Source organism: Cicer arietinum, chromosome 7 (genome assembly GCF_000331145.2).
Source record: "Cicer arietinum cultivar CDC Frontier isolate Library 1 chromosome 7, Cicar.CDCFrontier_v2.0, whole genome shotgun sequence".
Lineage (NCBI taxonomy): Eukaryota > Viridiplantae > Streptophyta > Magnoliopsida > Fabales > Fabaceae > Cicer > Cicer arietinum.
Window position 1 is genome coordinate 28459577 of NC_021166.2, and position 23823 is coordinate 28483399.

Sequence of the window (23823 nt, forward strand, 5' to 3'; positions counted from 1 at the left end):
TTTATAATATATATATATATATATATATATATATATATATATATATATATATGTTGAATATATTTTGAAATATAATTTTAATAAATAAAAATTAATTTAATAATAATAGATCAAAAAATTTAATTTAATTTAATTTAATAAATTTTAAATCAACAACTAGCAAGAAATTTGTGTATATGCAAGGGTGGCGCATCGTTAAAATTTTATATTGTCTCATCAGACTTCAAATAATGAATCATATTTTATGTATCACTGAAAAACATTTATCTTGTATTATTCTTATATTTATCAATGACAAATATTTATCTCATATTTTTTTATATATTAGTGAAAAATGCTTGTCCCATATTTTTTAATTTTTAGCATCGACAAATATTTGTCACGTTTTTGTAATATTTATCAATTCCAAATACTTATCATGTATTTTATTTATCCATCAGTTACAAATATTTATTCCTAATATTTTAATATTTATAAATAAAAAATATTTGTCTCGTTTTTTTTCTATATCAATAAAAAATATTTGTCTCTTAATTTTGTATAATTATCACTTAAAAATATGTATTCAAATAATATTTGTGAGTGTTTTTTTATTTATTTTTAGCAATAACAAAAATTTGTCTCGTGTTTTATGAATATTTATTAGTGAAAATATTTTTCTTAGAATTTTTTATATTTATTATTGACAAATATTTTTTCTATATTTTTTAAACATCAATTATAAATATTTATTTTATATTTTTTTAATATTTACCAGTGAAAAATATTTGTTTCGTTTTTTTTATATATATGGGAAATATTTGTACTATAATTTTTTATATTAATCAATGACATATATTTCTTCCATATTTTTTTTATATATTAATTATAATATTTTTTTTATAACTTTTTGATATTTATTATTGAGAAATATTTTTAATAGAAGTAGATACATCTATATGGTGGTGAACATATGTTTTGAGATACAATCATTTGGTTGATATTTTAATGATAATAAAATAAATAATAAATTTTTATTTGTATTTGTTGAGTGTGTATATTAGGTTAGAAGACAAAGAATTATATTAATGAGTATCCATTTTAAGGTAGCATAAATTACTAAGTAAATTAGAATCAATGATCTAAGTTTTCCATAAACATATTATCTTTTGATATACAAGTAATTATGTCTACTAATGGAGCAAATCGTAATACAACAATAAGAAACATTACATTATGTAGTTCAAGTCAAGTGTTACAAAATATGCAATCTTATATAAGTTATATCCTTTGATGTTTGAGATAAAGAGCAACAAGACTCCTCTAACTATGTGTGTCTAATTTTGATACAAATGGTCTGACATGTGCCTCTAGTTACGCGAGCAATGCTCTGCCTTGGCTCAATTGCCTTTGTTGTTGAGCACGTCCATGCTCTATTTGTCTGCCTCTGATAAGCTTAACAAGCAAGTGATCGTCTGCCTCTGATAATCACATCATCATTTCAAGCATCTGATCATCTAACTCTTATTTGTGTTTTATGTCTGAAAGAAGTCAATCTTCTGATGAAAGGCAATACTCTAAATAAGACAAAACATTTGTGAATCTTCTTTTGAACATCCTGAATCTGGTACCTATCTGAAATTCTTTAAGCTATGATACGGTCATAGTATCGTCTGCTTCCTTTTCTTTATACCAATATATGCAGAATCATTCACGAAGATATATATGGATACATATTAAAGATTGATTTACCTTAATGGTGATTGAAAATCTCCAACGGTAAAATCTTCAACGAACACTTCTTCTCTTTATTTAAGAAGAACTCATTCGATCCATCGAGAGGGTGTGAGAGAGAATGAAAAAGGCAATTTGTTAAGAATAAATTTTGAAAAAGTCAAGAACATGTCAATAGAAAAGGGTGAATAAAATATCCCCTCAAAAGAGAACAATTAGAATTAATGTAAATCAGTCAAAGTGTTTTCACACGCTTATACTGATATATGATTTGATTTGTAACATCCTTTCAGTGAAAGTTAAAATCCTAGAAACAAACTTTGTGTTAATTCAAACACAAACTAAAACTGATGTAATTTAGCCCAATAGTGGCCACAACTCTCTCACCCCTAAGAGGTACATAAAAAGGTACAACAATTCTCATGAACTTAACGGTAGGATGTCATAAAGTTGAAGAAGGTTATGACAACGATTGCCTAGAGAGGCTAAATTAAAATACACGAAGTCTGAAGAGGCGGAGTAAAAAATATTTGTATGCTATTAATTGAAATAGTGGATTAAGTCATCGACTGTACTGAGGCAAAATCACTCTGTAAGGGGAGGACTAAATGTCACAACAGTCTGTTGTTAACTAGTATAAAATATTTTTTTTGTCTCCTTTATCTTTCCTCTTCTCTCATTTTAGTTCTTTATGATTCAACCTTACTATGTCTAAACCTGTTTTATAAAAGTAAGTTGAATGTTTAGATAAAAAACAATCTTGGTAAGGAAATCATTTTATAAAAGTAATGGTAAACACAATTCACATCTCTCTCAAGGTGTGTATACACCTATATAGGGTGTCTACCAAACATTTTTCATTACAAATTACTAACTTTAAAATATTTTAAATATTAACTGATATAAAATTTATTATTAATTAAGAATATCATTTTACATTTTTAAGCTAATTAAACTATTAATTTTAAAAGACACTTCAATAAGTTTATCAACTATAAACTATTAGCTATAAACTATCAACTATAGACTATCAACTATAAGCTATAATCTACCGGTTATAGACTACCAGCTAGCTTATCAACTATAAAAAAAAATTACCCGAAAGAATTTTTAGTTTTCTTTTTATAAGAACTTTTTTGAGAGACTAAAATGATCCATTAATTTTTTTATAAAAACTTATTAAAATAAAGAAGAAAAGTGAATACAATTATTTAAAAATTAAATGTGAAAGATAATGATTTTACAAGAATTAAAAACATATTTAATCGACAAAAGAATAAGCAATAAATTTACCATAAATAAGGGTAATGAAAAAATATAATTAATGATTCTTTGATAATTTAAAATGATAAATAATATAGACAAACAAATACTTCAAATGTAATATCAACTATAGAACCGCTATCACTAGTTTATACTACTTAGGTCCATATACATAAGACCCTCTTGGAAAAAATTGTCCCTTTTTATAAGATTCTTTTAAAATTTTCAATTGCTTTAATTATTTTTATACTAACATATCCTTCATAAATTTGCATTTTTTTTCTGCAATCAACAATAAATATTATAATAGAGACATTAACTAATTTTCTTTCTTAAAGAGTAAATTTGTAAAACAAATATCAATTCTTAATAAATTTAACACTATACTACATACTTTCTTAATTCTCATTATTTAAATAATAGAATCCTATATTTAGGGACATATATAGTATTTAAGATGATAAATAGCCTACATTGAACTTTTTTACACTAAAGAAACAACTCTAAGAAAAAAATTATATCAATTATCGTTTGTTGGAAATTAAAATATAATCGACCAGTTCTCTACATATATTCAAATAATCACGATCACCGTGAAAAAAATAAAAAGAAAAGCTTTTATTTGTTATTTTTTATAGGGAAACACCTGTAATGTCATATTTGTATACCTTTGGCCAAGGGAATGTGAAGATTTCTCTACCTGAGTGCTTCTTAAATTCCGCCTTTTGAATAACATTCATTATCCATAGTGGTACTTCAAAAAATTAGGGTGTGTTTTCACCAATTGAGAAAGAAGAATAACTTCAAGTTGCTTTAATTTGTTTATCTTTTACTAATATATATAGTATATTTTACTAATATATATATTTTTTTTCTTGTTGTAATTTTATATATATATATATATATATATATATTTACCACCGTTTCAAATTTTGAAGCATTGAGGAAAAAGAGAAATATATTGAGAAAAAATTGGTTGTTGTAATGTATTTGCTAACGTTAAAGCAAAATACATGTGATCGCACCAAAAATTCTGTTAAAATGGTCCTTATTATTGGAACTAAAAGGGTTTTGAAACAATGGTACAATTTATTTTGATGTTTCTAATCATAAGAAGATAATTTATCTTCTAACATTTGTCTAATTATGTTAATGATATAAACATAAGTCTTTCAGCTTATCATATGATAACATCGTCTGTTAGACATGGTTGAAATCATATGATAATATCGTCTATTAGCCAATTAATTGAAATGAAAAACATATTTCTTTGCTAAGAAAGTTTTTTTTTCACTATATTTTGTGTTTAAATCTTTGTATTCTCCCATTTGAGAGTAATATTTTTGTAACTTCAAATTATATTTGAAATTTGTATCTATTTAAATAGATTTTCTTAAACATTATTTTTGAATAAAAAAGTAAATCTACCAACTCAAACCCCCTTTCTTGTGTTTTTAACTATGTTTTATTAATATCAAAACTCGGTCTCTTGTCTAAACATGTAGCGTGTGGTTGTACCTATGTGTGTGACATTTGAAACCCTCCAAAATAATTTTAAAGTACTTTTATGTAATTAAATTAATACAAATAAAATTTGAAACCCTAAAATAATTTTTAAATACTTTTATATAATTAAATTAATACGAATAAAATTAAGCTTTCCAACTAAACCATTTTGAGAATTGAGAATATCACTAATCACACATTTCATGAACTCACAAATAAGTAAAACATTCATAATTGAATTCATGATATCAAAAAATACTTATACCAAAATAAATGTTTCAACAGTAAAATAACTCAACCTCCGATGTCACCTATTAGAGTTGAATTTTCATAAAATCTTTGACAATGTCAAACGCACTCAAATACATAAAATAAAAAAATAAAATAAATAAAAACATCTATGTCTTTTTTCATCGGTCTTATTTAGTATGTCTCATATGTAGTATAAAGTGGACGGTTTGACCCAACTAATTGTTGTGTGGCCAAATAGGGGTGCAGGGGAAATAGCTCTTTGTAGTATAGTTCACGGTTACTGTTGTAATCTTAACCTTATTATTACTACTTAAGCACAAATTGCACTCTATAAACCCTAATTCATTCATCTAAAACAAAGGAACTGCAACTGCTCAGTAGTCGTAGACATATGCATCATTTGGCCGAACTTCATTACCAAATAACTTGAGTTCCTATTTTCGATTTCTCTCTTTATTATTTTAAGATCATGTTGTTGTTCTAACAATTAGTATCAAATGACGAGTAACTATTGTGAAAAATTTGAGGTGGCATAGTTTGACATAACACCCAATTTCATATTATGGCAAAGAAAAGGTTAAGGATCTATTGGAACAACAAGATCTTCAAAAGGCATTGCGTGAGAAGAACCACAGACATAGCATAAATCATTTGGACAAATATGAAGGATAAGGTCGTGGAGATGATTTATTTGTGTGTATCAGATGAGGTGTTGTATCATATATGAGACCTAACATCTCTAATGAAGGTCTGTGAGAAATTGGAAAGTTAGTATTTTTGCAAAATGCTTACGATCAAACTGTTCGCTAAGCGACAATTGTATAGGTTGAAGATGCAACAATAATCATTGATTTGGTCAAGCTTAGGTTGTCGGTCGATGAGAAAGGCAATGTTATAACTTTGTTGTACAAGTTACCAGATTTGTTCGGTCACATAGTGACAACTTTTACATACACGAATCACTCTATCAAGCTTAATGATATTACAGCTGCACTTCAGGCTCATTCTCAACAAAGATAGAATGCAGAGGAAATATCTTCAGACGAAGGTTTGTATGTAAAAGAAGGTCGAGATTGTGGGAGGAACAAAGGTAAGGCAGATTCTAGGAAGAAGATGCCTAAGTCCTATAATAGAAAAACAACAGAGTGCTTTAGTTGCATAAAAACCGCACATTGGAGGAAGGATTGTCCCAACAAATTGCCCGGTTCAACTAGTTTTGCAAACGTGGTTCAAGCTGATGACTCTAGCAGTGAAGGTGATTTTTTTTGTGTTTCATCCAAAGAGTGCGCAAAAGTGTGAATTCTTGACTCTGGTTGTTCTTATCACATGACGCTGCACAAGGAGTGGTTTACCACATTTAGTTCAGACCATTTTTGTTTTGTTTATGTGAGTGATGTTAGATATATTACAAAATTATAAAGAGTATGATCTCCCTAGTTACTCCATAAGAAAATACTTTCTCGTATAGGTTGATATAGATATAAATATTCTAAAGGTTAGCAAGGGTGCATTGACAATGACAAGAGCAAAAAAGGATTATTGGTAACATCTACAAATTGTTGAATTGTAGGTTGTAGGTGATGTTGCGTCAGTTGAGTCTGATGATGATCCAACAAAGTTGTGGCACAAGTGTCTAGGTCAACTCAGTGCATGTGGGATAATAGATCTTCATAAGAGACATTTATTGAAGGGTGTCTCTAGTTGTAAGCTGGATTTAAGAAAGTATTGTATACTTGGGAAATTGTATCGTGCTCATTTTAAATTCGTGAAACACAAAATAGAGGGAATCTTAGACTATGTGCATTCTGATGTGTGGAGGTCTAAAAAAAGAGCTCTATATCGGTGGTTCCAAGTATTTTGTGACTTTTACAGATTATTTTCCACGCAAGGTTTGGGTGTATTTTCTCAAACATAAATATGATTTTTTTGCCAAGTTCAAGGTGTGGAAAGCAAAGGTAGAAAATCATATGGACAAAAAAATCAAGTATTTGAGGAAAGATAATATGACATAGTACACAGACTCAAATTTTCAAAAAAATTGTGCGGAACACAGTATTCAGAAGCATTTATAGTTCGAAAGACACCACACAAAAATGGTGTGGTAGAAAGAATGGACAAGTCTTTAACTGAACGAGCAAGATGTCTCCGATTAAATGCTTGACTCTCTAATGGTTTATGGTTAAAGGCCGTTAACTTGGTGTGTTATCTTATCAATATGCCATTGTAACCTTCATTGGAAGGGAAATTTGAAGATGAGGTGCAAATATAGGTAATATCAAGTGGGCGGTTTGGCACAACTATTATTTGTGTGTGCAACTAGGGGTGCAAGGGACAATAGCTCCCTATGTTATTGTTTAGGGGTATTGTTATAATACGAACCTTATAATTATTATTTAAGCACGACTTGTACTCTATAAACCATAATTCATTCTATTGGAAAATTAAGAGATAGACTTTTAAAACTCTTTTTAAAATTAGTCTCAAGAGCATAAAATTTTCTTAGCCAAAGAATACGTATGCACAAAATTTCACAAGAAGAATTCATGTGTTTACCTCTTGAAGCATCGAGAAGGATACAAATTATCATCACAAAGCATCTCTTGAATCGTGCTTTAACTTTAATCACCAACATAGGAAAATACTAATGTTTCTACATTGTTCACGCAAGCATAAAATGAAATGTGGTGGTAGTCAATCTATGAGAGTAATGACAATTAGGAGAAAATCAGTGATACACTCTAAATGTTATTGCAATACTATTCATAGTGTAGTAATTGTTCCTTCGTCCAAATGTCTAACGGAACACAAGTCACAATATGTGTCATCCTTGAAATGTTCAATTTTTTATTTTCGATCCCAGAGTACACATGTAAAATCAATAGACCCAATATCACATATTGAGTCATTCTAGCATGACCATGCATTTCCACGGTCTAACTCTATCGATAGGCCCAAGACATAACTCTTGTTATGTAGGAGGAACAAATCCTATCTACATCCTTCATACCCCTCCTCATGGTTTATTGTAGACCTAATAACTACCTTTATAATTGTCTTGTTACAGACAACATTTGATGGCCTTAATTCCTACAATTCCCCATACAGGGATCATAGTGACTTCAAGTCAAACGACTTCTCACTATGGTCACAGGAGAATCGCTAATGTCACTTACACAATAATGATGTAGCATATATTGGCACTAGCGCCTACACCAATGCATTTATCTAATAGGCATCATTTGGCGAACTTTGTTATTTTATGTGGAACGAGATTACTCTAAAATACTTGACAAGGAGAAGTGGTAATATGTAACCTACATGTGGACATACAACACATAATAATTAGTCATATCCTTATAAAACCACTCAACTTAACATGAGACTAATCTAAGTAACTGTCTAGGATTAAAATAGCGTTGCATGGTAACTTGTGACATTTAAAATAGGATTGCATGGTAATTTGTGACATTTGGAAACTACTCCCAAGCCACATATGAAAGAATATGGTAAAACAACTCAAATAAACTGTATCGGAGTTCTACTACACTGTAGAAAATTGTTCTAGAATTACACCATCAATATGGCGTTTAAAACCACTCTCAATTTGACGATTAAAGTCACTCACAATATGGTACTATGACCACTCATAAATCAAAAGAATTACGACACAAAAAACCTTTCTAAAAGACTACGACCAAAAAACCGCTCATACTGATATTAGTACCACTAAAAATTCGACGGGACTACGGCATAAAAACCACTCTAAAAGAAAAATAGTATTATAACCACTCAAAAATCGACGAAAGAACGACATAACAACCACTCTTAAAATTAAAGGGACTACTGTGACCCTCCAAATTTTATATCCAAAGCATTCCTTAAAAATACTTATTGCTTAGAAAAATCACGATTATTTTATTTTATTAGTTATTTAAGAAAGAATATGGTAACTACTATTCATTTAAATATAGGTAGTAAATTATAAACCCCAAAATAATATACATAATAATTGATATCATATTTTTACTAGAATTCTCAGCGGATAAATAAAACTCTTTCAAAAGAAAAGAAACTTTTATGAAGTATTAGAATATCATATTTCTCAAAATACAAATTGAATACTTTAGTTTTTTTCCTCCTATAGAAAAGTGAAATCTCAATAAATTTGATTTAACTATAATTTCTTAATTTAATTTCAAACACTTAGTAATACTTGTATAGTTTTCATGCAAAAATTCGTTTCTAATTAAATAAGTAAAATACAACTTATAACTCTAATTCCCAATATAACCTAACAGAGCGGGACTTCTTCCAAACTTGAACTTCAAGACTTATTAATCCGTGATAACTGCGATTTCACAAACGCATGGCCGAACCATTCAAACACAAACAACGAATGAGGTGAATTTTAAAATCATGTTAATAATATAATATAATTAAGAAGAACACGCAAATAATCAACACATAGCCGTATCAAACACATCACAATATATCAAAACATTTCAAGAAAAAATCATATTATAAAGTCAAAATCACTCGAGGAGAATCAATATCTCATCATAACATCAAATCATCTAAGATAAATTATTATCACATTAAATACACATTAACCACAATCGAACAATCACAAGACAGTGCAATGCTATGCATGCCTCTAATAACTATATGATTTGGATATAATACATGCCACTAAGGCAACTTCCACACAGAAAATCACTCATACCAATAGGAAAAACAAACCTGCCACAAAAGCAACTTCCACACAGAAAATCATCCATACTAATGGGAAAACTTTTGCCACAAAGGCTACTCCCACGAAGACACATATGTCATGACATGATGGTGCATTATCAAAATAAAATATTTTTACACAACTCGCTAAGATGGATATGACATGACATGATGATGTATCATCAAAATCAAAGATTCCCACATAGCCCACTAAGATTAAGTCAAATGATCCAAAAATAACTAATACGAAATCACTACCTTATTTAAATATCACTAAATCATACATCACAACTTCTTATCAAGAAAATCAAATATTCTTAAACAACCATCAGAAAAATCAAAGCTTCCACATCATATATCATGAAGATCATATATTCATAAACAACTATCACAAAGATCAAAGCTTCCACTACACATATCAAAAAATCATATATTTATAAAAATATCATAAAAATCAAAACTTTAATTTGTTATAACATAAAAATTTAAACTTTCATCACATACATATAGAAATTAAAATCTTCATATATGCCACACTTAAATTCAAATTTTATCACATATATCATAAATAAGACTTTCAACATATTATAAATAAAACTTAAATTTTCTTCACATATACCACACAATTGCAGAATTTAAATCAGACAACAACATAATAAAAATTTCTAATCCATATTTTAATCCTACATACCATAATTAGTCATATTAATTCAATTATTACTAAATAGGGCTACCTCCGTGCATAGCGAGTCCCGAATGAATCGTTGAGAAATACGGTTTTTCCGTTAATCTCACAATATATTATACTCATTAATTCAATTGCTCTCTCACCCCTTACCGTTTTCCAACGCTTTCACACACGACTACGAGTCTGCAAGAAAAAGCATATGTTCTTTGATTCTTTGTCCTTCACTCGATCTAACTCGACAGTTTATGGGTAAGTGTCAAAAATAAATTATGTTAATTTTCGAAACTGAATCAAGTTAACTTACCTAAAGCGGAAAATAATCATGGTATAATATAGCCATTGTTCACACAGTCGTTTTGGCGTTGGTTTCACTCAAATCGGACTTACGGTGAAGAAGAACCGTTCAAAATAACGAATTTCATAAACGGAGAAGTCGGACATTTTATAGAGAAATTGAGATGGTTAAAAATCGGAAAAAGTGTGTTTAATTGACTAGCTAAATGAATGAAACAACATATTAAAATTTGGATGAAAACGGAGAAAGTTTTCTTAAACAGTTATCAATCAGCGGTGCCAAACAGTAATTCTAATGTTTTTCTTCCATGGCATGTTTCTTTTATATATATATATATATATATATATATATATATATTTTAAATTAGGGTTTACTTGTATAGTCTAACCCATAAACACATTTTAGTCTTTTCTTTTATTTCTTTAAAATAAAACCAACAATTAGCAAAACAAATTTTTTTAACACAACTTCATTACTAAAATATTACTCATTTTTCAAAACTAATTAATATCTATAAAATGTAATTAAAGTAATTACTATTTTTAAATTCATTAATAACAAAAAATCTCATATTCACAATATTAACTACAATTATTACTATAAAATTTTACAAAATAATCACATAAAAACACTACCATCTTTAGAGAATAGTCAAAACGATACAATAAATAAATATAGCATAAATAATTTATATTTATTACTAAATCCAATAAATACGTATAAAACCATCATATCATAGAAAATATATAAAATTAATTAATTAATCACAAAATTACTAATATCTTAAGACAATTATTTATAAAACAAATAATTAAAATAGGAAATAGTCTTAAATATAATTATGCATACATTTATCATGTAGTCAAACGCGCACGAAAATATCACCACAAATATCTAATGCAAATCTACATGTAAACTAACTCAAAATCTTATTCTCTGAAATACTTTTGCTAAAATACCATTATATTTTGAAAATAAAATTAAATAACTAAACATAATATTTATAATTTATATTACTCATTAAATCAAATGTATATACGATTATCAAACCATAAGAAACTTACACATATAAGGAGAAGTAATCATAAAATTAATCAACATATATTTTAAAATAATTTTAACACCAAATTAATATCATTAAACTCTTATTTAATTAAAAAAAAATAGTTGATTATGAAATTTGGGATGTTACAACTACGGCACAAAATCGCTCTTAAATGTTGAAGGGACATCACTGCTCTAAAATATCGAAGGGACGGAAAGAAATGGGAGATGTGGCTCGGAAATATATCGCGCATAATAGAAAAGGGAGAAAAAAAAGTTGGGAAGTGCATCCAACTTTGATTTACTTTTCACAAGAGTTTGAAACTCAATATATAATGATTGAAGCAAACCCACATATGTTATCTATCCAATATGGGACTTTAGTATTTATAGAGTTGAAAACTACTATATATATGAAATTTGTCCAATGTGGGACTTCAACAACTTTTAAATTTATACACTAACATATTCTATGTTCCAACAATCCCCCACTTGAATTTAAAAAAGTGTTTATGAGCTAACGCTTCTATAAGAGCATGCATAAACAGATGTGTCTCCTGACTTGATCCTTTCTGTAGTAAGATTCAAATCCAACAAGAGTGACTCGTAATCTTGAACTCTATCTCTGGCATCAAACCACCACACAACCTTTTCATAGGGTGTATTGTTGGAACCGAGTTGGTTATACATTTAGAGTTTTGATGTTAACAAAAGTATTTAATGAAAACAATATATTTGTCTTCAAAGAGTATGAAAGAAAATTCATGTTTTTTAAGAAAATCTAAAATAAAGATTTAATTCAAATTTATAATTGAAGAAAATCTAAAATAAGATTTGATTCAAATATATAATTGAAGAAAATCTAAAATAAGATTTGATTCAAATTTATAATTGATGAAAATCTAAAATAAGATTTGGTTCATATTTATAATTGAAGAAAATCTTTGACCAAGTTGAAGAATATTTGATCAACATTTGATAGAGATTTGAAGAAGATTTTATTTGAAGAATTTACAAAGTCAATCTACACAAAATAGGAACATAATCAATTTGAAGAATTTACAAACTCAATCTACAAAAAATAGGAACATAATCAATTTGAAGAATTTACAAACTCAGTCTGAACAACATACAATTCAGAATTAATAAGGACTCAATTGAAGCCCAAATTTTCACTATAAATAGACACTCAAGGCTGAAGGAGAAAAGCATCGAAAAACATAAAAGAGTAACTCAAGCTCAAAGTTCTCAATTCATCTTAGAGTTCAAAGAGAGAAACACTTGTTCAAGTTAGAATGTTCTTTTTTTAGAGTGTGAGAGTTATTATTATTATTATTATCAGCTTTGTTAGAAGCAACTACTCAAGTTCCAAACTTTTGTATCCAACCTGATAGTGGTTTAGTTCCTTCTTCAATTTGGGGTTGTCAGGTTGCTAGGAGAGAACTTGGCTTGTAGGGTCAAGGTGGTTAGTTCTTCAAAAGTCTGGGGTTGTTAGGCTGTTTGGGAAGACTAACTTGGAGGGTCAAATGCTTTTTAATTCAAGGTATTTGAATTAGTGTATCATAGCTAAGTTTGTGGTGAACCAGGATAACTCTACGTGTCAAATTATTTATGCTTTCATTGCTTGCTATCTCTAAATCTGATTGTTTCTACTCCAAGTACGTCGCCAAAATTAAACTAGTTTTTTTTTTTATCTATTTATAAATTATCAAAAAGTTATCAACTTTGGCAAACACAATTCAATCCATCTTCTCATGTTTGCACCTTTAGTGTTCTTAAAATTATGTGCATTAATGGCACTGCACGTCTATCCCAATATAGTGAACGTTTTAGGAATTATGCCTCAAAATTCCATAGAAAGAGGCTCAACCTCCACATTCACATAGGTGAGTCATTAAGAGTTTCTATTACCTCATCCTATCATCGTTTTAGAAATTATGAATCTTTGATTTATAATAGCATGTTCATCGCATATCACTTCATGATTTGCTATTAACCATTGAACCTAATTCTTAGGATCTCCAGTCTTTTAGGTCGGGTTTCCATCATGAGTGACTCAATGATCTATAGGCAATAGTCCCATCCTTTTTATGTATTTAGGATTTTCTCTCTAGCTAACACTTTCGTCAAAGGATTTGCTAAATTCTCATCATTGCATACATGATTCACTATAACAGCTCTTTTAGAAAGTAACTCTCTAACAATGTTGTGCTTACGACGTATTTTTTGTCTCTTACCGTTGTAATAACGATTCTCAATCTTTGCAATAGTTGCAATACCATCGCAGTGAATCAACAAAGCTGACATAGGTTTACCCCATAGGAATCTCAGCTAGCAAGCATCTCAACCAACTTGTTTCTTCACTATCAATAAATAGTGCTATCATTTCAGACTCCATAGTGGATTGAGTCAGTATCGTCTATTCTTCAATTTCCAAAATACAACACCACTGGCTATATTAAAATATAGCCATTGGTTGCTATGGAGTCATTTGATAAAATTTTCCAATCAACATCATTGTATCCATCAAGGATAGTAGGAAATCTTTGATAATGTAATCTGAAACTCATGGTCCTTTTTAGGTATCTCATGACTCTTCTGATAGTTTGTCAATGGTTCATACTAGGTCTACTGGTAAACTTGCACAATAGTCTCACGATGTAGACAATGTCGAGTCTAGTACAGGCAGTGGCATATCTGAGGTTGTCAATGAAGCTCACATATTCAATTTGTCTAACACATTTACCAGTGTTCCTAAAAAGTTTCAAACTTGGATCATATGGTGTTCAATCAGGTTTACATTCAAAGTATTTGTATTTCTTTAGGATCTTTTCAACATAGTGAGACTCATCCAAAGAAATTCCCTTTTCTGACCTAGTAATCTTGATTCAAAGGATTACACTCTCTTTTTCGAGATCTTTCATATCAAAGGCAAATAAATATTTCATTTGGTAAATATAAGTTCATCATATGGAAACCTCAGGTAGGAAAAAACATCATACGCCCAAGCTTATATTAAATGGAGTTTTCAAAAGCAAATAGTGAAGATTGTACGAAGATTATGCACAAAGATTGAAACATCTAAAAAGACTCAATCAATGTACAAACTTGAAAAGTAGTTTTCAACTCAACTAATAACAGTGACTCTTTTCTGACCATGATTAGATAACTACAATATATGTCATCAGTTATATACTGAAGATCTATTTAAGTTGGCCTCGACAACAACAAAAAGATGGCGACGAAGAAAAATAGAGTAAACACATTAAGCGTCCAACATTGTCCAAAAAAAGGATATGAGTTTGAATGAATATCTAAAACAAAATCTTCAACAATAAAAAAAAAAAAAAAAAAAAAAAAAATGAAAAAAAAAAAAAAAAAAAAAAAAAAAAAAAAAAAAAAAAAAAAAAAAAAAAAAAAAAAAAAAAAAAAAAAAAAAAAAAAAAAAAAAAAAAAAAAAAAAAAAAAAAAAAAAAAAAAAAAAAAAAAAAAAAAAAAAAAAAAAAAAAAAAAAAAAAAAAAGATGTGTATATCTTCTCAATGAGAGATTTCATTTTCTAAATCATCCAAGAAGAAAAATAAATATCTTCTATAAGAAAGATACCTTGATTGATTATTTTAGATTGTACTATGTATCCTCTCTTAGAGAATAAACCAAAGAAATGAGTCATAGACACACCCTATTTTTAAACACCTAATAATGATTGATTATATCTTCTTGAAAGGATTGACGGTACTAAGTCATTTTAAAGAGAATGGGATATTGTTTGGAGAGGCTTAGATAATACTTATATTTCTCATTTTAAGGTTATTGTCGTATTGTTGAGAAGACCGATTGGTTTCGTACAATCTGGTGAGACTTGAAGAAAGAATATCTACCGTAGAGCCCGATGTAGCTTCAAGAAATAATACACTAAGCATGAAGAGGTGCAATGAATACTTGTTACTATTTAACAAGTTGTTTATAGAGAATTAAGTCACTGATTGTACTAAACCAAAATCTCTATAAAAGAAAAGAACTAGCAGTAATAACTATTATTGTGCACAAGTATAAAAATCCTATGTATCTTTATCTTTCCTTTGTCTTTTTATTTTCATGCTCTAGTTTTTTATTAAAATTAAAAATAAATAAAAAATAAAAGAAGTATGAAAATGATCAAGATAGTTTGTTTAATAAACCTTAGCTAAATTTGATTTCAAAAGAATTTTAAATGAGAATTTTCATGTAGGTATTTTGTGTAAGTGTAGATATGGCATCCTAAGTCTATCTTTGAGAATAAATTGTTATACTCTATTTTTTAGGAACTATTACGAAACTCTTTCAAAACTAATGTATTTTATTTTATATTTCAGTTTAGAAAAATGTCACATTAGTTGATTAAGTGTCTCAGATTAATCAATTAGATTAAGTAAAACTCGTAAGTTAATCAATTAGTTGATTTGAATAATCTATTAGGTGACAAAAATTATGGAATTAGTCTAAGTGATGGTATGTATTAATTTTGATGGTATTAATGAGTAAATTAATAGATTAGACATAGTGTTAATTTATTAGTTAAAATTAATTGATTAGGAATTAACTAAAATTTGATAAAATTGTCTGAGTTAAATATTAATAGATTAGGAAGCATAGTTAATCGATTAGAAGAAGAGTATATGCTTAGTAATGATTATTAATGACTATTAGTAAAGAGTTAAGTAATTGATAACTAGATTAATAACTAACGATGAATATTTGATTAATAACTATAAGTAATTAAGTAAAAAAATTAGTGATATTAGATGTTGGTGAATTAGTTATAAGAATTAAGTAATCAAGGATAATTTAAGAAAAATGTTAATAGATATTAATAACAATGATTTTTTAAGCAAAAAATTATGGTGCAAACGCATCACATAGTAGAATTTCTATCTCAATTATGTTCACACTCCAAAAATATAATCGATAGCGCGCTAATCATTCATTGAATAAAAAAAGTTTGGGGGACTAGCCAAAACCTAAGGAAACAAATATGGACAATGTTGTTTCATTAAAAACTTTATTTGAAAAACTCAAAGGGATAAAACCAAGACAAAGGAAAAAAGAGTTCAAGGTAATAACATAAACAACATGCTTAATTAAAATGGAAAAAGGAAAGACTATACCACCGATTGCGGTAAAAGTCATTCCAAATACAATGCAACAGTAAATTCCACCAAGTAAAACGTCAGGTGTAAAAATCAGTGTTGACAAGCCTACCAACACACATGTTGTCTTCCCTTTGAATATGAGAGATGTGAAATTACATTTTTTTTGTAAGAGATATGCAATTCAACCATCTAGTCTTCAACTTCTATGACACAAGATTTGAATTATTGAAAGATTGGATGACCAACAAAGAATCACACTCTATAAAGAAGTGAAACCAACTTTTAGAGTGGACAATTTCAATAGCATACATAACAGTAGAAAGCTCAACATAAAAAAAATGTAGTAACACCCAAGTAATTCAAGAAACAACCAACAATAGCGCCACTTGAGTCCTTATAAATAGCACCAATGGTAGAAAGACCATAATAACCTCTAGAGGAGCCATCATTATTACATTTAGTCCAATCACAATCAGGCTTCTACCAATTAACTTGTATAATAATAGGGGCTTTAGGAGCATGATAGTTAATAGAAAAATATTTAAGACTACAAAATTCATACATTGATGAAGATGCAACACCTTTAAAGAATCTACTTGAGAGAGATATAGAAGAAACCTGGTGGATAGCACATTTAATGGTAATCTGCTTGTTATTAAAAATTAATTGATTACATGCAAATCATATAATCAAGATAATGTGAATGACAACAAAGAGGATAACGTCCCCAACCTAAGAACTCTAATTTTTACTACAGATCTCGAGAATCAAAGAGATGGAAAAACATTTAATAATAATGATTAATTGTGAATGATAATAAATAAATTAAGATGATTAATTAATTAATTAATTAATTAAAGACACTTAAGATAACATTAAACGCTGATAATTTTGATGGTAATGAATTATGATTGATGTGTTAACAGGGCTGACCCAACAAATATGGGGGCCTCATGTGAATTTGAATATAAGGTCTTTTATAATCTATCATAGTATTTTAGTAAAATTAATAAATTATTTTATCAAAAATTATATTTTAGACGCTTTAGAACATAAAACCATATACTAATATAATTAATTTCATATAATATTACCTTTTCAATAGAAAACAAAATCAATTGATTTAATATTTATCGAGATAATATTAATTTCTTATAAGATTTAATTTGTTTTAGTTTTAAAAATATTAGAATATGAAGCCTTTTAATTCATTAAGTTATTTCTTTTGAATGTCTTTTTATTAAGCAAATAATTTATTTTTTTAGAGACCTAAAATGATGTCTTTGGTGGTCTAACCCTTGGACCAATCCTATGTGTTGATGATCAATATGTTGATGTGGATTATAGTTGTTACGCTACACAAATCGCATATATGGATTCTGAGTGATGATGTTGATGAATGATAATAGCCTTTATGATACAAGAGTTGCAAATATGAATTATCTTCTTTTAAAAGGTAAAGTTGTTGTTGATGATAATTATAATGTTCTACTTATATACATATATAATTAGGACGTGAGGGGTTTTGTGACTGTAATAGAATCAGAGATTGACTGTCGAGGAGACTTTGAGAGGATTATTGGTAGGAATGACCTTACGTAGTGCTGGGAAAATACACACAAAATTGGTAAACTCTGACTAGACAATATTGATCGTTGGGTAGGATAGGATCTTCCTACTTGTCACAATCCAAAGTAATTTGATTAAAATTAGACATTGATAGAGATGCATGACATCCTATGTGTTGCAATGCATGTGTATTTCATACATTTCTTAACCTCATCATCAATTAATGGTTAAAATTAAATGAATGTTCATTTCATATAATTAGTGTTATATTTAATAAAATAGAACTAAACTTATATTGAGATTTTATTTCTTTGTAAATAAGATACTTTTTATAGGACGAAAGGAAAAATAAATAAATAGGGTTAAACATCATGTTGACCCTTTATTTTTCCTTTCAATGTTGATGTGGAAACTCGGTTGTTAACATTAAAACTAGGTGAAAATGACTCTTTTTTTTAGGTAAGGTGAAAACCTTTTATTGTCTGTTTGGATATGGGTTTGGTTGGGGTTTCTAGTATTCGAATGTGTTATGGTTGTGAGTTTTCTAAAGTTATAAGTGCTAACTTTGGAGTAATCGCATGTTTCACAAATTTACACCGAGAAAACAAACAAGTTACTAGGTCTTTAGCAACAAATTTGATTGTTTTGGTCTTATAAATTAACATAGATTTTGATGACACATAAAGGAATTGTTAAGTGACAGAACATAAAAACGAATTGTAAAATTTGAATTCACTTTGACAATGTTTCATCATCAACTCAGTTTTCATATAACCATACATCAAAACTCAACTTCAAAAATACATATATGAAAAATAGGTAATTTAAATATTATTATGTCAAATTTATAATTAATAAATAAAAAATAAAAATTGTGAATGAGATAAAATGGAAAGAATAAGAATGTATTTGAGCCAAGTACATATTACTTGTTGTTGTTAAAACAAGAAAATTAACTTAGATATCGATTAATAGCTTTTAATTGCGATTTCCTTTGCTTCAAACGATTGCGCAGAGGGAGAAACATTGTCCCTCAATCATAAGTTCCTTCACAACTCCAAAGAATGTTAAGTATTGTGTATAAGTGTTTTGAACTACTAAACTAAGAAATGCATAAATATAAAGTAAAACAAAAAGATAAAGGGATAAAAATGCACAAATTATTTGTTTGATTGATTGTGTGTTTGAAAATTTACAAGTGTTCATATTTAAAGGAATGCAGTCTTGCTCGGCTATTTACGTGGGTAGTGTGATTGCACCCACTATTAAGGTACGTGGCATCCCATAATCAACTCATCTTTTCTACTTTCACGATATTTTTTGTTGTCAATATTCGTGCATGTTTTTTTTTCTTCCATCATTAATGTTTTTGTATTAGTCGTTAGTAGCGCTAGAAACGTGAAACAGGAGAACAACTGCAAAATTATCATGTTCTCACAACCTTTGTAGGCTACAGTAGACTTGAAAAGATTCAATAGACTCGTATTCGGCTTATTTTCCTTTGTCTGACCTTACTTTGCTTAAGGGAGATTCGGCTAACCCAAAATTCGACTATTCACCAATTTTGACTACAAAGTTATTTAATTTTTAGATGTAAACATTTCCTCTGCCTCATAATGTGTTGTTACTTTTATTCATTTCACACATATTATAAAATGACCTTATACAAAATAAAGAGAATAGTAATTTTAGTAAATAATGATTTTAGAGTAATGTGTATAGTTTTATTAGAGGGTATAATTAAAAAAACAAGTATTATATTTTTTTATTAAAAAATTAAAAATTGTTGAGATTATTTTTTTTACTAAAATGATATTCATTGTGAGACAAGAGTTGCAACAATTAGGTTTGCCCAATAAAAAAAATGAATTCCCTCAACCGGAGATTTCACTTAATTTCTCTTCAATTTTAATCTCATCTCTTAAAACTCTATTTCTCCTTTTTAAATTTTAAAATATTTCTCTATTTATTTTCTATAATAGAGATTTTCACTCATTTTAGTGATTACACATTTAAAAGCAATTTTATCTAAATTATTCAAATAATTTTAATTTATAAAAATCATATTTATTTTAATATACTAAAACATAAATCAATTTATATTCAACTAAATTTTAAATAAAATTAATTATATTAAAATCAATTATCGTGACCAAAGGGTAACTAAACATACTCTAACCAACTCAGTCGAGATCAATAAAATTGGACTGAGACTTATTTTCCGGCTAGATCTGATCAAAACCCCCTAGGAAGACATGTCAGATGTTTAATACTTTCAACTCGTGATAAAAGTAAGTTGCCTGACATGGTTGTCCAGAACATAATCATTACCTTCAATCTGGAGTGTGGATTTTATCAAAAGTATGCATGTTGTCGTTAACATAAACTTTTCAGATTTACAAGCGTTTTTTGTCGTCACTTAATCACTTTTGCGTTAGACGGGACTAGAAAGCAACGAGGCATACAAATCTACTAGACCACTATCGTTTGGTAAATAATTTCTTTTTTAATAAGATATAAGATCTCTTTTTATTTGAGTTTAACTATTATAAACTGTTTGTATAAAAAATTTATACTGTCAAATATTCAAATATCATTCAGAAAAACAACTTTAAATTTTTTAATAAAAATTAAATAATCTTCAATTTTTAATAATTCAACGATTGTAATTTATTAATAATATAAAAATTATTTTTATTTATATATATATATATATATAAATTAAATTATTTTTATTTCATTTTATTTAATAAATTAAAGTAATTAAATAAAAAAATTATAATTAATTATAAATTTGATTCTCTATTTTTACTTATTTTTAGTATTGATCTTTTTATCTTAAATTTTATCTTTTTAAATTTTTTTAAATAAATAATTATAAAAATAATGATGTAATATATTTTAATTGATTTAGTGTATAATTTGATAATAAAATTTTTCAAAAAAAAAGAGAATTGTTCAAATAAGTTAATTATTTATTGTTATTAATTAAAATATAAAATTCATGAAATTAAAAATGAATTCTCTTAGACATCACGTATCACTGTTAAATAAAAACTTTAAAACAAATGGCTAAGCCAGAGCATATACTCCTAAATGATTGAAAACTCCCCTGGCCTCCACTATAAAACGTCACCATCTCTACTGAACTTTGACTTTTTAAAATTAAATTGAAAAATAGATTAGAGAAAGTGGGAGACATATATACGGGATTGGACAAATTGATACACGGTGTAACGTCCTTTATCAATTATCAAATGAAGTTCAAAGTTTTAGTTGACATGTAACCCTCAATCCTAGTATCTTTTTCAACAAGGCCAAAAGGCACAGCTTTTAAAAAAACAACTCAAATAACGCCCTTTATTTTAAAAATTAATCAAATATAGTTATACCATCAATTCTCTTCTAGGGATGGCAATGGGTAGGGTTTGGGTAGGGTACTATAGTACCTGTCCCCATACCCGCGATTTAAAAAAATACTCATACCCGTGCCCGTACCCTCTAGGGTATCAACTTTAATACCCGTACCCTTACCCTCTGGGGACTTAAGTGCCCGTACCCATACCCATTACCCACGCTTTAACTAAAAAAATCGATAAATAAATGATATTGTTGTGATTAAATTTAAAAATTATTCAAATATCTTAAATCCAATCATGAAATGTTATAAACCAAAATATTTTCTAACTCAACATTTCAAATGAACACTCGTTACAATAATACTATTTGAGATATTTAAATATCCATAATTATATTTTATGAAGTTGCAAGTCATACGATAATACTATTTGAGATAATTGATGCAAAGTTGCAAGTATAATTATAAAGTCACGATTAATAAGACATAACTATTAGTTATAAAATCACAATTATTTACCTATTTATCATAATCAGATTCTTAAAAAGTTTGCAAACATTTATCTTTCAATTATAAATATTATAGTGATCTAATGATATTAATAGATGTTAAAACATAAAAGAAAATAATTAATTAAATTAAACACTAATATAATACATAAATAAATAAATAAATAATATATTTATATAAGTGCGGGTGCGGGGCGGGCGGGGTGGGTACTATAGTACCCGTACCCGCACCCAAACCCGCTTAATTTTGCAGGTAATTACCCGTCCCCATGCCCATACCCATTATGCGGGTTTTTACCCTACCCATTGTGGGTTTTTTTTGCGGGTACCCACTGGGTATGGGTCTAATTGCCATCCCTAACTCTCCTTTATTTTTTCAATAAAAAATTAGAGTGTAGAAATCTTACATGACTTAACATCCTAAGTATATTGACACCTCTAAATATTTATCTATCATTTGCAATACCTTGATCAATTATAATAATAATGATACAAAAAATAAAATTTGGGGAAATTAAATAAAACTTGAGACAATATGAATGATAATATTTTTTATATCAGCAATAAGTGTTGGATATCTCAACTCAATATAATTAGGAATGAGCCACTTATCATTATGAATATAATCAACCACCTTACTTGTGAAAAAATGAACATCATCATTAGGAATTTGTCAGAAATCAAAAACCTTGTATCCAAGCCAATATCTAACCAGAAGTTAATAGAATCTTCATGATCCAATATCACTACAAGAAAATACTCATTTTGTGGCCAACTTTAAAAATATTTTGTGGCCGAAAAAAAACTCTCACAAATTAGTGGCCGAAAAAGCCCTCACAAATACAAAAATTCAAATTTGTCTTTATTTGTGGCTGAAAAATCCACCAAAGACTACAATTTTAGTTGGATTATGTGGCTGTCTAAGCCCTCACAAAATCACAACGTTGTCATTTTGTGAGGGCTTATGCCGCCACAAAATTCAGCTGAAATTGGAGTCCTTTATGAGGGTTTTTTCAGCCACAAAATCAACCCTTTGTGAGGGTAAAGACCGCCACAAAGGCAAGCCATTTGTGGCCGCCCAGGCCGCCACAAAATCATTGGTTCGTTGCACTTTGTGAGGGCAAAGGCCGCCACAAATTCCTTATTTTCTGACCGTTAAAGCCGCCACAAAAGATCAATAATTTTCTATAAATATCACTCCACTCCTCTTATCATTTTTCACTTTTACCTTCTTTCTAAATTTTCTCTTCACCTTCTCTCTACAAAAATTATTTCTCCAAGGTTGTTCTTTACTATCTTGAATTTTGGTAAGTTTATATTATATATTTAGTTTTTTAATTTTATTTTTGATTTGAAGTTATTTATTTAATGAATATTATTGAATTTTTATTTTGACAGTGGTGATATAGTGTTTACTTAGAAGAGTTCTCAGCTCTGTGAAAGCGTCAAGTTAGACACTACCCGACATCAAGTTAGTATTTTATACATTTTAAATATAGATTAGTAAAATATGTGATATTATACATGTATTTATATTATTTTTAAAATATATAAAAAGTTCTTCATTTGAAATGTTATTATAGAAATTATGTTGTTTACATAATATATGATAAATAAAAATTTGAAACACATGTAAAACTTATTGATTTTAATATAACTATTTTTTTAGAAAAATATTATTAAAATTGTTGATATTAATATTTGTTGTTAGTTATTAAAAAGAGTTGTAGTTGAGTTCGTACAAAAAATTTATATATTTTAACAG

At 28.1% G+C, this 23823-nt stretch overlaps 1 long non-coding RNA gene across 2 annotated transcripts in view; it reads left to right on the forward strand.

Annotated features, from left to right (window-relative positions):
- Positions 1-23823, forward strand: part of LOC101490114 (uncharacterized) — a 25711-nt gene that overhangs the window by 990 nt on the left and 898 nt on the right. Inside the window, exons 2-3 of one of the 2 annotated variants that reach the window (XR_001144447.3) lie at positions 19406-19461; positions 23457-23529. This is a non-coding gene — a long non-coding RNA (uncharacterized lncRNA). Of the gene's footprint in view, positions 1-15299; positions 16977-19405; positions 19462-23456; positions 23530-23823 lie in introns of those variants that run through there. The other variant, XR_003474028.2, reaches the window with a different exon arrangement.